Source organism: Schistocerca piceifrons, chromosome 4, assembly GCF_021461385.2.
Source record: "Schistocerca piceifrons isolate TAMUIC-IGC-003096 chromosome 4, iqSchPice1.1, whole genome shotgun sequence".
Classification (NCBI taxonomy): domain Eukaryota; kingdom Metazoa; phylum Arthropoda; class Insecta; order Orthoptera; family Acrididae; genus Schistocerca; species Schistocerca piceifrons.
Genome location: NC_060141.1, coordinates 455,804,916 through 455,823,275, shown reverse-complemented (window position 1 = coordinate 455,823,275; position 18,360 = coordinate 455,804,916). Strand labels below are relative to the sequence as shown.

The following is an 18,360-nucleotide window of genomic DNA, read 5'->3' as shown; positions in this document are numbered from 1 at the left end:
CACTTCTGCGTCGTAATGGGGAAAACTTATTGGGTTTCAAAAAATGACCCTTTCGTTCAGTGTGTTTACACAGCAACTACTGATCTCACAGTCATGCAAATGAAGAATTTGACCGATATTATTACGGAAGCACTGTTACGGTAAAAAGTGTGTCGCTCAGGGCTGACAGTCCGTTACAGTGTTGACGTAAATGCATTCATGAAAACGTTTTTTGCAGCGGTGCTTAGTTGTTTTCTAGTGCAGGTCCAATCCACATACGACTCGCTGCCGCATTCCTGTCGAGCGCATTCTTCTCAGTAGCGGATAGTACTAGTATTCACTGAATACCAGTAAATGGGGACACTTCTCAGACGTGATGTGCTTACAGGAATGTTTATGTGTAGTCATGATTATCTGATGAAGTGGTTTGGACCTGGAATGATGTCGCAGAACTGCGACGTAAGTACAGTGATCTGACTAAAGTCGTGGGATGGAGATATGCGCGCACACACACACACACACACACACACACACACAACCGCGCGCGTGCGCGCGCGCGCCTGTAGTATCGCCTGCGCAAGGTATAAAAGGGCAATGCATTGGCTGACCTGTTATTTGTACTCAGGTGATTCATGTGAAAAGGTTTCCTACCTGATTAAGGCCACACGACTGGAATTAATTGACTTTGAACGCGGAATGTCAGTTGGAACTAGACGCGTATGGGACATTCCATTTTGGAAACTGTTTGAGAGTATCCCGAGATCAAATGGCTCTGAGCACTATGGGACTTAACATCGGAGGTCATCAGTCCCCTAGAACTTAGAACTACTTAAACCTAACTAACCTAAGGACATCACACACATCCATGCCCGAGGCAGGATTCGAACCTGCGACCGCAGCGGTCACGCGGTTTCAGACTGAAGCGCCTAGAACCGCACAGCCACACCGGCCGGCTATCCCGAGATCCATAGTCAAGAGTGTGCCGAGAATACCAAATTTCAGGGATTACCTCTGACCACGGATAACGCAGTGGCCGACGGTTACAAGTTAATGATCGAAAGGAGAGCCGTATGCGTAGAGTTGTTAGTACTAACAGACAAGCAACACTGCGTGAAATGACCACAGAAATCAGTGTGGGATGTACGACGGGCAGTACAGCGAAATTCGTTGTTAACGGGCCACGGCAACATACTGAAGCGGCCTTTTCTAATGGCGCGACATCGCTTGCAGCGCCTCTCCTGGGCCCGTGAGCATACCGGTTGGATCCTAGACGACTGGAAAACCGTTACCTAGTCACATGAGTCCCGATTTCAGTTGGTAAGAGCTGATTGTAGGAATAGAGTGTGGTGCAGATCCACAAAGCCATAGGTCCAGGTTGTCCATAAGGCACTGAGCAATCTGGTGGTGGCTCCATAATTGTGTGGCCTGACTTAACGTGGAATGGACTGGGTATTGTAGTCCAATAAACCGATCATTGACTGGAAATTGTTATGTTCTGCTACTTGGAGACTATTTGCAGTCATTCATGGATTTCATGTTCCCAGACAACGATTTGTGATGGGTTTGAAGAACTTTAGGCAATTCCAGCGAATGATTTATACAGGGGACTTCCAACGATTTGTTGAGTCTATGCCACGTCGATTTGCTGCTCTACGCCGGGCAAAAGTAGGTCCGTACGATGTTAGGAGGTATCCCATGACTTCTGTCACCTCACTGTAAAGAGCCAATAAATTGTGACTGATATTAGAAATATTAGTGTTAATATAAGTAATACAGCGGTGGGATGGAAGTAGGTCTTAGTGGCTGCATTCCCTACAGTTACGAGAAAAGTCACGCTTGGCGGTTAATTCTATTGCGGTAATACACTACACTCGACAGTGATGCAGATGGCATGTCAGCGGTGTGAGTGGCGGTGAGCGGAAGACGGCTGACTGAGCCGGACTGGGCTGCGCCGGTAGGTGACGCGGTAATTTAGTCCTTGTCGTCTCACGGCCGTTGCTAGAGCTGCCAGCGGAAACTGCTAATTACCGTACAGGTCCACCAACTTTCCCGTCGGCCGCACTCAGTTGTGGGGCTCCGATTGCCACTTATACGGCTACCGGAACACAGTCGGCGAACTTTCGGTTACCGCCAGCCGGGCGGAAACTTGTGCGGCCGGGCTCCCGCTGTGGCCCAAGTCGGTTCCCCCAGCTCTCGTTTGGGAATAAGCGCGCCGCGAGGAAAAGTCTGTTGCGTTGACCAAACCACAGACATCATTCCAGGGGCCGGCAGTTACTTAACTTTCAGTGTATTGTCCATGGTTGCTAAGAGACGTAGCACGCGTTCTTGATATTACGTTCTTAAAACGCTCGTTACTGACGACCCCCCTGCATGGATATTTTCGAGCTTCAAAGCACTTTCTTTACGCATACGTGTTTTCGTTCCTCAAACGCTCACTATTTAAGTCATGATCATTGTTTTATTGGTATTGATCCCAAAAATGAGGGCAAGATGAAAAGCTGTGCTTGACGGGGTTGACATCGCTTCAACTTGAAATTTCCTGCCACGTTAACACTGTTAGCTCGATCGGGAGTCGAACCTGGAGACTGGCAAATCCACGCACGACTCAGGGTCCCTCCTCACAGCCTTATTTCTGCCAGTAGCGCTCTCCTATTTTCCAAACCTTAATTGTTTTTACTACGATACACACAGCGATAAGAAGCTGAAGTCACGTTTTATTTTGAATGCGAAATACTTTCACGGACACCTTCAGAGTAACAGGAAGTGTGCGAAGAAAGAGAGTGGTGTTACCACCCTGTGCATCTGCCCTTCGCCTCTATGATCGCTCTGTGACGCAAATTCTTCGTGATGGCTTTTATTTCCACATATACAAGTTGGCTGTGATGCACGCGAGTTGGTTAATCGTAAAATTTATGTGAATAGCTGCTTGTAAAGTTTCCTCACTATATGCTGGTTTTCTTTAGCGAACGAAGCACGCTTTCACTTGGCTGTGTGTGCGTTAATACATAAAAGGTACGCTACTGAAATGCTAACAATGCCAAACAACTTCATGAGAGAAGTCCCTTCATTCAATGTGCTTTTTCGAGAGTGGAGTTGATTTGTCGTTAATTTTTCTTTGTTGGAAAACAAGCGAGTAGTAATTTCGATTTCTCAGCCATTTGTCAACAAGACTGACTTTTTCCCACAGACTTGTGCAGATTGATATCGAGAATGTGTGCTTTCACCCAGATGGCGTCTCAAGACACTCTCAGCGCAAGCTGCAATGCCTGTTTTTCGGGAAAAGTATCCCAGGCGCGTGATGTCTTTGAGGGGGCAATATTCCGTGACTGGCGCGTTTGCCAGATTTAGTTAGCTTCCTTGAGACACTTTTTACATTGATATCTAAAATGGATTGTTTACACTTAGCGTCCAGGTACCTTTGCACACTTGCCGAAGTATAAAAATGGTTCAAATGGTTCTGAGCACTATGGGACTTAACATCTGAGGTCATCAGTCCACTGGAACTTAAAACTATTTAAACCTAACTAACCTAAGGACATCACACACATCCATGCCCGAGGCAGGATTCGAACCTGCGACCGTAGCGGTCGCGCGGTTCCAGACTGAAGCGCCTAGAACCGCTCGGCCACACCGGCCGGCGCCGAAGTATAATCACAAGCTATAGCATGCATAACCAGCGCTACGCGTGAAAGAGTCGACCGAATTTCAGAATTCGAGTGAAGGTCGAATATGCTGGATGTCGGTGGTACGGAATCTCACGTCAACATCAAATGCAGCTGTATTCGCACTAGAGGGATCGTCGTCGCTACGTCACTTTGCTTATCCCAGTGTCAAATGGTGGTGCGAGATACCATCCATAGACAAGTCCGACTTTAGTATAGGTATTAAGGACCTAGCTGTGTTCGTTTATTAGTAATGAAAACAAAATTCACAACGGATATGCTTAACAAATGTTGTATGTTAAAATTTCCACTCTGCTGAAAAGTGAAAGAATAGGAAAACTGTCGCCTCTAGGTATGTCAGAAAATGGACATTTGTTTGTCCGGGAAAATACGTTCCGTCACAAACAATTGTGTATCTCTCTTTTAACAGAAAGTGACATTTTCCCTACTAAAATATTTTTAATGAGTATTGTTTCATCATCCTTCTTTGTGAATATTGTAGGCTTCTTCTTTGTGTAGGTATTATAAAACCTAAATCATTTTTCGCTATCAGATATTTTGCTTCTTTTGTGACAGAACGGTCGTACGAAAACTATTGAAGTCGTCACGGAACTTCTGCAATACGTAACGAAAACAAAGCAAACAATAAAACAAAGAACGTAGGCTTTTGCGGCGAAGTCCACTTTAATAAAATCCTTCCGTGTGTATATCCGCACAGTATCGGTGAAAATGCTGGCAGTTTTATTGCACACGTCACGGTAAAACACTGAGGAAGTTTTTATTGAAATATAATAAAGACTAAGAAGACACAAAATTCACTACCATAACCGAGTGACTGCGGCAGAAAAGGTTGACTTCCGATGTTAGCAGACGACGCCTATCTCCCCTTACGAATGACAATGTCTGAACTTTTACCCCAAGAATCCTTGACGTTGACGTCCCGTTCCTTTGACGGTCTCTTTGAATGCCACCATTTGAAATGCATTGCACTGTTTATTCAAGACAGTGGAAAGAATGGTATATAAGAATCGACTATTACTGCACACTACTTTTCTTCAAAAAGTAACAACTAGTTGAACCCCAATCCCCACAATGCACTCCACCCTTTCAGTGTGAAGGGGACTCACTCTGGTGTTCTTTTGCCGGATATCACTTACAGAAACAGATAATTATAAGTTTAAAGCTATGTAGAAACACGGTTAAGTATTTTTTTTCCAGCCTTAGGTCACACAAGATTTAGTTTTACTGCCAAGTCATGAGGTGATTTTGAGTACGTTCCCTGGTACACTTGAACTGAAGAGGCCAGAGAGGCGCTCAAAGTGTAAATAAGGGAGAACATACCGAGGTGATACTGCTCCGTGGCAGAACTGCCAGCACTGCGCACCCCTCCACCTGTAAACGTAGCTTCCTGTAATTTTTTACAATTTTGTAAAGAAGTGCAATAAAAATGAAATATTATTATTAAAATATAAGTTGATGATCTCTGTTGATGAAAAACATAGTACACAAAAAATTAATGTATTGTTGTAGCAAATAAATTACAAATTGTATATTTTTTTAATTAAATGTGAAACAAACTCTTCATATGATTAATTATGGCAGCTATTATACAATGGTCCATATGGCTACGACTGATAGAGACCGCGACCTTCAAGTGAGAATTAAGACGTATATGAGTTAAGTGTTTATTAAAGAGATGTGAGGCTTTCGAAGCTTTTGCGTGTGTCATGAGTTTCATTCGAGCTAGAGTAAGAACAGAATGCCTAATGCATTAGTAAGGGTTGCCTGTAGTGGTCTTCCGACACCAGGTGCTTTAGTAATGCAACCAGTGACCACCGACAGTGAAGCTTCAGATTAAATGAAGATACTAAAGCTATCTACTGGCACTTCGTACCGTTGTTGTGTTCAGTCCGAAGACTGCTTCGATGCAGCTCTCCGCGCCAGTCTATGCTGTGCGTGCCTCTTCATTTCGGCATAACTCCCACAACCTACGTCCATTTGAACCTGCTTGTTGTATTCAAGCCTTCGTGTCTCCTTGCAATTTTTACCCTCCACAATTTCTTCCATTATCAAATTGACGAATCCTAGATGTCTCATCCCTTCATTCAGTAAAGTTATGCTACGTACTTCTTTTTTCCTCAATTCGATTTGATCCCTGGGTCGCGAGTACGGTTACCGGTCTGATTGGTGAATTCCTCTGCTTGGGGACTGGGTGTTCGTGTTGCCATCATTTCATCTCATCAACGACAGACAAGTCGCCGGAGTGGCTTCAAATAGAAAGACTTGCATTAAGCGACCGAACTATCTCGGCTAATAATGCCAGAGTTGTCCAGAAAGTAAGTTCCGATCGGTCGCGAAATGGAAACCACAGTGAAAACCAGAAACGTTTTATTTGCAACAGTTAGGTACACCTTACACCTACTTCTCTACATAGTCGGCGCTCCAACTTCGAGTTTTGTCGTAGTGTTGTATCAACTTTCCAGTATCCTCGTCATAGAAAGCAGCCGCCTGTGCTTCCGGCCAGTTATCTGCACTGGTCTGCAGCTCGTTGTCTGTGGAAAAATTTTGTCTTCATAGCTAGCGGTTTTTGTGAGTAGAGATGAGACTCAGGGGGAACCAGTTACGGACTTATTGTAGGTGATCAAACACTTCTCATCGGAAACTCTGCAGGAGCGTCTTCATTGCCCCTGCAGTGTGCGGCAGAGAATTGGCATGAAGAAGGAACTGCTCGACAGATGTGTTATGTGGGCTGCATGACACAGGCGAAATCTCTAACCAGATCCTCATACTTGGCGGAGACGCTATTCTCTACGCATCTTTACGTAATGACTGTTCACTCAAAACCGAAAAGAGCGACGCGACACGATCGACAGGCATACTAGAGACACTGCCCAACATATCTGTGCAAAGCTTTACCGGATTTTCCCAGTGGTTTCCATTTCGCGACCGATTGGAACTTAACTTTCTGGACAACCCTCGTACCAAACGATCATTCCATTTCATCACCCATGTTTCACTTGAGTGGAAGACATGTTCCATACAGATACCTTCAGGAAAGTCCTTTTTACTCTTAGATTTATATTCGACGTTGACAAATTCCTCGATTTCAGAAACGATTTTGTGCTAGCCTACGTTTTGTATCATCTCAACGACTAACAATTCACGTAATATTATTAGTCATCACGGAAGACTTATTTTAGAATTTTTTTTATTTGCAGCATATATCATACCAGCCGTAGATCGGCGAAGCAAAGTACTGGCTGGAGGGGTAAATTACTTACTTTTTCCCTTCCACCTTCTTGGCTTGCTTCCTCCAAAGTCACGTCTGCAATGACAGGCAGGAACCGGCAAAAATTGGAAGTCTTCGGTCAGATAGCATTTTTGTTTCATCACTTGTTGCCGACCTCTTGAGATCGTACAATACTTCACTGAAGTAGCAGTGTGCCAAAGGGAAGGCTTCTTCTTGTATGCAGAAGGCCTGTTAGCCTATAACTGTTGACCTTCTGTGCGGATGCACACGCATTGCCCGAACTCTTACGTGACTCGGTAAGATTGTCTGCCGCGAGTAATGAGTGTAATGGGCAGGAGCACTGCTAATGTAATTTGTGGACATTAAGTTGGGAATGTGGGTCTCACGGGGAGTGTGCAAGGGATAAATCCCTGCATTTACATTATCCTCTGTGCCCTCGGTGGCTCAGATGGATAGAGCGTGTGCCATGTAAGCAGGAGATCCCGGGTTCGAATCCCGGTCGGGGCACACATTTTCAACTGTCCCCGTTGATGTATATCAACACCTGTCGGCAGCTTAGGGTCTTGATTTAATTATAATTTCATTCTAGAGAGACAGATGCCATCTTCATATATTTCAACACAGTGCCATGGAATGTCTAATAAAGTATAGCCCTCACAGATTACTTGGAAAAAGTCAAAACTATAATTGAAACATTGTGCTTCATTGTTGGATAGATCGAAACTTGCGTTGGCTGAAAAAAGACCAAGATTGGCGCGCTAAAAAAATGACCTTTGTCCAGGATAATGCAGCATCCGACACATGCAATGGCAAAAGTGCGTGAATTGGGCTGTGAACTGATTCCTCATCGACCCTATTCACCAAACTTAGTCTAGTGACTTATTCCTGTTCCGTAACTTTGGCTTGCTGCGAAGAAATTTTCATCAAATGAAGTGAGAGTTTCACTCCACGGGTATTTTGCAGAGTTTGACAGAACCTATTTTTCCGATGGGATGCAAAGCTGGAGGATCGCTGGACCAAGTGTATATCCCTCAAAGGAGACTTTGTCGATAAGAGTAAGGTGAGCTGTTTACGAAACAAACATTTTTTTCTTGCGTTTTTACCAGATTCATCAAACCACCCTCGTAAGTTTTCATTATGGGCGCTTCGCCGAGCTTTCTCAGTTGACTTGGTAGTAATCCGAAACCCGTCATGATACTACCAGTGTGCCGTGGGCGGAAATTACAAGACGGTCACTGTGTTTCCCTAAGGCCTAGACTTCGTACAAAGGAGGACATTACAATCGTAGTCAAACACTTTGTCGTGTTATTGGTCTTTCAAATCGAGTTTCTTTGCCGCAGACTATATGAGTCATTTTGAGATTGAGGGTAAGGTTCTTCTGTGTGAACCAGTTGCTGGGCTGTTGCTGCCATTCTCGTGTCCGTTCCAGACAAGAGAAGCGGCACAGCACTGTGGCAGGCTGGGCTGCGCGCGCCGCGGAACAAAGCGGAGCGCTGGAGCGCGACCACGCACGCGCGCACGCAACAAAGGCCAGAGCGCAGGTGGCCGGGAGAGGCAAAGGCGCGGCTGGCGGCTGACGGACCGTCGCGCAGCGTCTCGTCCCGCCTGCACCGGGCACAATGCGGCGCGCTGTGGAAATCAGATACACGCGCTCGCTGCCAATGAGGCAATTAACCGGCCGCCAGCTCTGCGGGCCGCGTCGATCAATGACGCGCCGGGACCGTCCCACGGACGCCGCCGGGGGTGTGCCTGCATGTGGCGTGCGGCGCAGGTGCCGGGCACGGTCGCACTGGCCGCTCCGTCCTCCGCGTTCTCACTGCCCTCTCATTTGAACTGTTGGGTATCGTACGAAATAGTTACTGACAAGCGAACCTCCCCATCGCACCCCCCCTCAGATTTAGTTATAAGTTGGCGCAGTGGATAGGCCTTGAAAAACTGAACACAGATCAGTCGAGAAAACAGGAAGAAGTTGTGTGGAACTATGAAAAAATATGGAACCGCGCGACCGCTACGGTCGCGGGTTCGAATCCTGCCTCGGGCATGGATATGTGTGATGTCCTTAGGTTAGTTAAGTTTAAGTAGTTCTAAGTTCTAGGGGACTGATGACCTCAGAAGTTAAGTCCCATAGTGCTCAGAGCCATTTGAACCATTTTTTGAAAAAATAAGCAAAATATACAATCTCAGTAGTCCATGCGCATGATAGGAAACATCAAGGATAGTGTAGGTTCAAGAGCGCCGTGGTCTCGTGGTTAGCGTGAGTAGCTGCGGAACGAGAAGACCTTGGTCCAAGTCTTCCCTCGAGTGACAAGTTTACGTTCTTTATTTTCGCAAAGTTATGATATGTCCGTTCGTTCATTGACGTCTCTGTTCACTGTGATAAGTTTAGTTGTCTGTGTTTTGCGACCGCACCGCAAAACCGTGCAGTTAGTAGACGAAAGGACGTGCCTCTCCAATGGGAACAGAAAACATTTGATCGCAAGGTCATAGGTCAACCGATTCCTCCACAGGAAAACACGTCTGATATATTTATACGACACTGGTGACGGCATGTGCATCACATTACAGGAATATGTTGTCGACCCACCTAACTTGTACACTTGGCGAATGGGTAATAAGATTCTTCTACCGTGCCCGAATTAGGTTTTCTTGTGGATGTGATAACCACTACAAAAAAATGATGAAAACATAAAAGTTTGTCAGATAATAATTGTCTGAAAATAAAAAAAATTAACTTTTCACTCGAGGGAAGACTTGAACCAAGGACCTCTCGTTTCGCAGCTGCTCACGCTAACCACGGGATCACGGCGCTCCTGAGCACATACTACCTTGATGTTGCATATCTTGCACATGGACTACTCAGTTTGTATTTTGTGCTTATTTTTTCATAGTTCCACACAACTTCTTCCTGTTTTCTCGATTAATCTGTGTTCAGTTTTTCAAGGCCTATCCACAGTGCCAACTTATAACTAAATCTGAGGGGGTTGCGACGGGGAGGTTCCCTTGTGAGTAATAGAATATACTACGAGACTCGAAGTTCAGTTTTGCTGTTGCTTGAAACGAGTCGTTACACGCACGTCTGCTTCTCGTAGGCAGTTTGTGCCAATTATATTTCTTTATTAATTCTTCACAATCACAGCTTATTATGTGGGCAGTTATAATATGACCTTTTTTACAGTCGTCAGCTTTCTGACTGATTTGCTGCTGCCGCCTACGAATTATTATTTAGTGCCAATCTCTTCATTTATTCCAATCTCAGTTTCCCCGTACAGTTTTTACCCTCTACAGCTCCCTCTAGTACCAAGGACGTTCTTTCCTGGTGTCCTATCATTGTCTCCCTTCTTATTCTTATTCTTCTTCTTATTCGTCTGGGTGTTTTCCATATACAGTGGAACCTCGCATAGCGAGCGTAATTCGTTCCAGAATCATACTCGTTAAGCGAAACAATTTATCCCCTATAAATTAATGTAAAATACGATAATGTGTTCCATGCAGAAAAAGTACTAAGAGTTTTGTCTTATTCATGCCACGTATTCAAAGAAAATTATACATACAGTGTTATGTACTTAATTATTAACGATGAATAACTTTGACCTTACAATTTATCTTAGAAGAGAGGTTAAGGAGAGACAAACCTACATTTGTAGGATTCGTAGACTTAGAGAAACCGTTTGACAGTGTTGACTGAAATACTATATTTCGAATTCTGAAGATGCAAGGATAAAACACAGGGAACGAAAGAATGTTTATAATTTGTACAGAAACCAGATGGCAGTCGAAGGGTACGAAAGGGAAGCAGTGGTTGGGAAAGAAATGAGGCAGGGTTGTAGCCTATCCCCGATCTGTATATTGAGCATGCAGTAAAGGAAACAGAACAAAAATTTGGAGTAGGAATTAAAATACGATGAGAAGAAATAAAAACCTTGAGGTTTTCGATGACACTGTAATTCTGTCAGAGACAGCAAAGGACTTGGAAGACCGGTTGAACGGAATGGGCAGTATCTTGAAAGAAGGATGTAAGATGAACATCAACAAAAGTAAAACGAGGATAATGGAATGTAGTCGAATTAAATCGGGTGATTCTGAGGGAATTGGATTAGGAAATGAGACACTTAAAGCAATAGATGAGTGAGTTTTGCTATTTAGAGAGCAAATAACTGGTGATGATCGAAGTAGAGAGCATATAAAATGTAGACTGGCTAGGACAAGGAAAGCGTTTATGAAAAAGAGAAATTTAACATCGAGCATAGATTTAAGTGCCAGGAAGTCTTTTCTGAAAGTATTTGTATGGAGTGTAGCCGTCTATGGAAGTGAAATATGGACGATAAATAGTTTGGACAGGGAGAGAATAGAAACTTTTGAAATGTGGTGCTACAGAAGAATACTGAAGATTGGCTGGGTGGATCATGTAACTAATGAGGAAGTACTGAATAGAATTAGGAAGAAGAGGAAGTTCTGGCATAACTTGACTAGAAGAAAGGCTCAGTTGTTAGGACATGTTTTGAGGCATCAAGGGTTCGCTATTTTAGTGGTGGAGGGAAACGTAGAGAGTAAAAATCGTAGAGGGAGACCAAGAGATGAATACACTAAGCAGATTCAGAAGGGTATAGATTACAGCAGATGAAGAAGCTTGCACGGGATAGAGTAACACTGAGATCTGCATCAAACAAGTCTTTGAACTGAAGACAGCAACAACTAATTCTTTTTTACGAGGAAGCTATCTATAGTCATTTGTTTCTGCCGACACTTCAACACTTGGCAAATAAGCGACATAGCATTATCGTCCAGTTTGTAGCGCCCTTAGCCACTGCTTTATTGGGATGATGATTTTCAATGTACGATGTAACCGATTTCCAAGCTTCCAGCATTTTAATTGCGCCAGAAGATTGCTGCTTTGCTTTTACCGCCCCCTTCTCCTCCTCATCCTCCTCCTCCTCCTCCTCATTGTCTTCACAACTTCGTGCTGTGAAACACGCTTCAACTCCATAATCTCTTCGGTAGTAATTTATTGGTTGTGATCTTCCACAAGCTGATCTACACTCCTGGAAATGGAAAAAAGAACACATTGACACCGGTGTGTCAGACCCACCATACTTGCTCCGGACACTGCGAGAGGGCTGTACAAGCAATGATCACACGCACGGCAGAGCGGACACACCAGGAACCGCGGTGTTGGCCGTCGAATGGCGCTAGCTGCGCAGCATTTGTGCACCGCCGCCGTCAGTGTCAGCCAGTTTGCCGTGGCATACGGAGCTCCATCGCAGTCTTTAACACTGGTAGCATGCCGCGACAGCGTGGACGTGAACCGTATGTGCAGTTGACGGACTTTGAGCGAGGGCGTATAGTGGGCATGAGGGGGGCCGGGTGGACGTACCGCCGAATTACTCAACACGTGGGGCGTGAGGTCTCCACAGTACATCGATGTTTTCGCCAGTGGTCGGCGGAAGGTGCACGTGCCCGTCGACCTGGGACCGGACCGCAGCGACGCACGGATGCACGCCAAGACCGTAGGATCCTAGGCAGTGCCGTAGGGGACCGCACCGCCACTTCCCAGCAAATTAGGGACACTGTTGCTCCTGGGGTATCGGCGAGGACCATTCGCAACCGTCTCCATGAAGCTGGGCTACGGTCCCGCACACCGTTAGGCCGTCTTCCGCTCACGCCCCAACATCGTGCAGCCCGCCTCCAGTGGTGTCGCGACAGGCGTGAATGGAGGGACGAATGGAGACGTGTCGTCTTCAGCGATGAGAGTCGCTTCTGCCTTGGTGCCAATGATGGTCGTATGCGTGTTTGGCGCCGTGCAGGTGAGCGCCACAATCAGGACTGCATACGACCGAGGCACACAGGGCCAACACCCGGCATCATGGTGTGGGGAGCGATCTCCTACACTGGCCGTACACCACTGGTGATCGTCGAGGGGACACTGAATAGTGCACGGTACATCCAAACCGTCATCGAACCCATCGTTCTACCATTCCTAGACCGGCAAGGGAACTTGCTGTTCCAACAGGACAATGCACGTCCGCATGTATCCCGTGCCACCCAACGTGCTCTAGAAGGTGTACGTCAACTACCCTGGCCAGCAAGATCTCCGGATCTGTCCCCCATTGAGCATGTTTGGGACTGGATGAAGCGTCGTCTCCCGCGGTCTGCACGTCCAGCACGAACGCTGGTCCAACTGAGGCGCCAGGTGGAAATGGCATGGCAAGCCGTTCCACAGGACTACATCCAGCATCTCTACGATCGTCTCCATGGGAGAATAGCAGCCTGCATTGCTGCGAAAGGTGGATATACACTGTACTAGTGCCGACATTGTGCATGCTCTGTTGCCTGTGTCTATGTGCCTGTGGTTCTGTCAGTGTGATCATGTGATGTATCTGACCCCAGGAATGTGTCAATAAAGTTTCCCCTTCCTGGGACAATGAATTCACGGTGTTCTTATTTCAATTTCCAGGAGTGTATATCATTGTTATCCACTTCTAGTCCCATGCTCTTGGCCAGACACAATCTCGTTGACTACAGGCTCCACAGGTACTGACTCAAATGCCTCAGTCACATTCGACAGTGCACTCAGTCTAAAGTAGAAGTGAGAGTTCTTTTAGTAACCCCTTCCCACGCCATTCCGATCATCTTGACACAGGCAACGATGTTCGAAAAACTCTCTGATTGAGAGATTGTCAGCTTCAATCAACTGAAAACATTGCTTGAGCATTGCTTGAGGAGTGCTTTAGTGTAGAGCATCTTACACTTAGGAATAACCTGCTGGTCCATAGGCTGTAGTAATGTAGGCGGAAATTGGATCTTGTTGAATTAAAATTCTTCAAGGAGTTGGTCTTGTAGGCCTGGAGACTGGCCAAGAGCGTTGTCCAGAACAGGCAAGACATGAGGTGGCACATTCATCCCAAGCAAATATTTTTTTCACCGAATGTCCAAACACGTCATTGATCCAAACACAAAAAAGGTGATGTGTCACACAAGCCTTGTTGTTGGACTTCCACATCATATTTAACCTGCTCTTCTTACACTTCTTAAAGGCTCGTGGAGTTTCTGAATGCTAAACAGGCAACGGTTTAATTTTCAAATCGCCGCTTACATTGGCACAAAATAGCAGTGTGAGACGGCCTTTCATTTTCTTGTGACCCGGCAGTGCATTCACCTCTGTATTATAAAGGTACGCGTCAGCATCGTTTCCGAGAATAGACCCGTCTCGTCACAATTAAAAACCTGTTGCGGCAGATTACACTCAGAATCTACGAGCATCTTGAAGTTGCTGATGAATTCCTCTGCTGTCTTTGTGCCGGAGCTCTTTGTGCCGGAGCTGGCTGCTTCGCCATGCCTCTCAAGGCTGTGGATGCTGGTTCTTCTCTTAAACTTCTCGAACCACCTACGGCTTCCCTTAAAAACTTATTCGGCCGCTGTTGGTCCTGGCGCCTTCTTAAAGAGATTGGCGAAAATCATTTTCTCCTTCTCACAAATGATGTTCTCATCAGTAGTGTCGCCTTGCAATTGCTTTTCATTTATCCATATAAGCAGCAACATTTCCAAATCGACCAGGACACGAAACTGTTGTTTACTTACTCTTGTCACACTCATTGAAGCATGTCTGTCCCTAATGTTGTCCTTGTTTTACAAATAGTAGACAAGCAGTTCTAACAATGGCTGTTGATAAACCATCGATACATGTCGATATTAAAATGTCAATATCGAGTGCCGATATTTTTATTTTATATTATATTTATTTCACGATTTTTAATAAATATTTGAAGTCGTTCTTTTGAAGTTGTAGTAGAACATAATTTTTCGTTTCACTGTGTGTAGGAGTCTTACTACTTTTGAGCTTTCATCACGTCCAATCTTTCTCTCACGGGAGCATTGTCCTAGAGAGGCAAGGTTCCGGGTTCGATCCCCCTTCCGACACACAGTTTTAATCTGTCAACGCGTTTCATGATGATAGGTGATAGCAGAGATAAATGAAAAAGCGCAGAACCGACTGCTAGCAGCCATTCAAAATAAGAGTTGAAATCTAAAATCCAGTAAAATGTGAAATCCGGTCTTGTAACATGGTTTGCAGTGGGAATCAGTCTCAAGACTATTGCTATTTATCGCGTAATTCGTGCGTTACATGGACCGAATGTAATGAACGAAGGTATTGTGCGTCGATGGTGCTGCGACAATAAACCCTAATACATTGGTCCTATCGGAAGTACCTTCTTTCACGTTCTTAACATTGATATGTGGAATATCTATGTAGATGTGGTCGCTCGTCTGTGATCGACAATGAACTGGCACAGAAGAATGACACACACAAAAAACCTGGTGAAAACCGCCATATCACGCAATTTTTCCTTTCTGATAACTTTCCGCTGATTTCTAGAAGTGTTTTGCATGAGATCCTGACAACAATTAGGGTACAGCAAGTTCTGTGCTCGTTGCGTTCCAAAACTCCTGTCTGAGAACCACAAAATTGAACGGATGACTGCTTCTCACTTTCTGCTTCGTTACCATGTGGAAGGAGAAGGCTGACTGAAGAGAATCGTGGCCGGTGGAGAGACATGAGTTTAGTATGCTAAGGTGGAGAGAAAACAGCATTAATTGGTGAGGGGTCTTATCACCGATGAACAAACAAACAAGAGGAGCACAACAAACTTCGTCAGCCAGAAAGGTTACGGCCAGTGTTTTTTGGGACACTAAAGGGATCTTGTTTGTGCGTTCTACAGATCTTCAGGGTAAAATTAGATATGAAGCCTACTGCGAGAGAAAACGTGTGGCCTGCGACAAACATGATCAATATGTATTCACCCTCGAATTTGAAATCGTAGATTTTTCGTTCTGGAATATGTTACACAAAACCATTCAAAATCCTTTTAAGTTTACTTTCTGGCTCTTAGGGAAAATAAAGTCTCGTCACCGAAAATAAATTAATCTAAAAGTTCTTGCCAAGACTCAACGCGGTCGTCCAGTTGTTCGCGTGCCAAGACATGTGGAGACCTCCGTCACTATTTCCAATATTCAAGAAAGAACCGTAAAACTATTGGTTCGGACATGTTTTTCCGTTCTTACACCATAAGAGACCTCACATTCCTAGCCTCTTTAATCTGTTTTGCAACAGTTGTAGTGGTCTTTGTTCGTCCAAGTTATATGCTGACCACTGCGTTCGCCGCCCTCCTTATCTCTCAGCTTGCACGAAATCGTTTGTGCCACTCACAAACGATTGTAGGACAGCGCTCATTCGCCGAACGTCTGCTGAGTCAGTTCTAGTGTGCACTATTTCTGATTGGAAACGAAACAGAAACTTGCATCTACGTATACTGCTCAAGCCAGCTTACGGCGTGTGGTGGACCGTACTTTGTGTACCGATGTCGCGTCCCCCTCCCCCTTTCTGACGCTGTCGTGAGTGACACTCAGGAAGAAAGATTGTTGGTGAGACTCTGCGTGAGCTCGAATCTCTGTTTTTATCTTCATGATCTTTTCGCGAAGTATACGTAGGAGGAGGCAGCATATCTGTTGGCTATTCTAGGAACGTACGCTCTCGGAATTTTAACATAAGTTTCACATTTTATTGGACAATACCTCTCTTGCAGCGTCTGCTTCTGGAGTGGGTTGAGCACCTCTTTGGTATTCTCGCGTTTAGTGAGTGAAACTGTGACGAAAAGCGTTGCTCTTGTTTGGATCTTCCTATCAAGTATGGATATCAGATCGAGTAGCAGTGTTCAATTATTGGTCGAAAAAATGTTTTGTAAGCTACTGATTGCTCCGTGATTGCAGTGGGTATAGTACACGCTGTTATATTTTCGTACGTTTTATGTTAGTTACTTTTTAATACTACATGCGCCATGCCATCGTCTTATGCTCTGTGCTGGAGGTGGATCCACACCATACCTAGTACGAAAGTCACGCTGAACAGTTATTACTGACCCGCACTGTGCAAAACGTAGAAGACAAAACGCTTTCTGTTGTCCCGACACAATTTTTAGTAGAAGAGAAATGGGCGCACACTGCTGCTACCTAGCGGGAACCATGTAAAACTCGAGAGTTTGCTCTTTCCAACAGTACGTTGTTCACGTGCGTATCTCAAATAACGTAATAGTTATGATTTTTTTTAAAATTGGATGCTTCTCTTTGATACACCCAGCTCGGGCAATCTGCGTGCTGTGAGTTGCCCCGCCTCAAGAGGTATACACAGTTTCTAAATTTAATATTTGAGTTATTGTGTTAGAAATTTTCACGTAGTATTGCACCTCTTGAATAAATAGGTCAGGACAGCATTTTCAAGTTTTAAATTCGCCCAATAATTATACGAAATAAAGAAAATCAAATTTTTGTTGCCCCCCCCCCCCCCCCCTGAAAGCCGTTATATAGGCAGCCAGCAATTGGAACTGCGATTGACCGTATTAGCCGTTTGGTAATATCGTCAATTCGCGTGAAGCCGCCGCCGGTGCTGCTGAGGAGGAAGGCCACAAAGAGGACAGCGCTGGGACGCGGGCGCTATGGGACACGGGTGAGGCGAGGCTGGGCGCGGGTCGTTGCACCGCCGCGGTGCCGCGCGGCACGGCACGGCTTGTGAAATACGGCCAGCGGTGGGCGTCGCTCAGCACGAAACGGCCCGCGCTGCTGCCGCCGCCACTCGCTTTCTAGACGCCGGAGCGGAGCGGCCGCCAGCTGCTCACTGCCGTTGTTTCCCATGCCGGCGAATCTACCACCAGGCAGCTGTCGCACTCTAGTGTAGTAAATAGTAATACGTACTTTGTCTTTATCGTGACCAGTAGGCGACTGGGCTGCAGGTTCCCGACCAGACCGACTCTCAACGTCGTTGTTTAGTGGGAAGACCTCGTCCGAAGCGGAAGTAGTAGCTGGCATATGTCGAACAATGGTGGTAGCAGCGTTACTGATCGGTGTGTTTGACCATCCAGTTGTAAACAAGGGTCACGTAGTTAGAAGGGTGTAGTGCATGCGAGAGACTGGAAAACGATCAGTGCTTGGTGCAAAGACTGGGAAGTGAATAAATAAAAAGTCAGAAACCCCATGTCGTTCTACTATTATACGATTAATATTTCAAATCAGTAGCACCTTCAGCCTTCTGTATTTCCAATTTTATGTAAGCTACCAGTTTCGGCACTTCGTCACATCTTCCAGTCCCCTGATCGACGTGTATGAGGAATCTAGCTTCACGTGCAATCGAAATAGCCGCCAGCATTCAATAACTGGTGTCCATAGACTTGTTTCTTAACAACACGGGTCCTTCGTTCGTCGATTGCAGACTGCAGTTAATGAACGAAGGAATTGTGGTGTAAAAAGTAAGTCTCCGGATAGCAGTTACTGAATGCTGTAGTTACTGAATGTTGTCCCCCTATTGTGACTCCACGTGAGGTTGGATTCCTCATACGCGTCGATCAGGGAACCTGAAGATGGTATACTGAATCTCCGAAACTGGTTGAAAAAATAAAATTGGAAATACAGACGGCTGAAGATCTC

At 45.4% G+C, this 18,360-nt stretch overlaps 1 protein-coding gene and 1 non-coding gene across 2 annotated transcripts in view; both read left to right on the top strand.

Annotated features, from left to right (window-relative positions):
* LOC124796375 (max dimerization protein 1-like) overlaps window positions 1-18,360 on the top strand; it is a 721,836-nt gene that overhangs the window by 547,897 nt on the left and 155,579 nt on the right. The gene's annotated exons all lie outside the window — the stretch shown is intronic.
* Trnat-ugu lies at window positions 7,324-7,398 on the top strand. Its single transcript has one exon. It is a non-coding gene; the product is annotated as a tRNA-Thr (tRNA).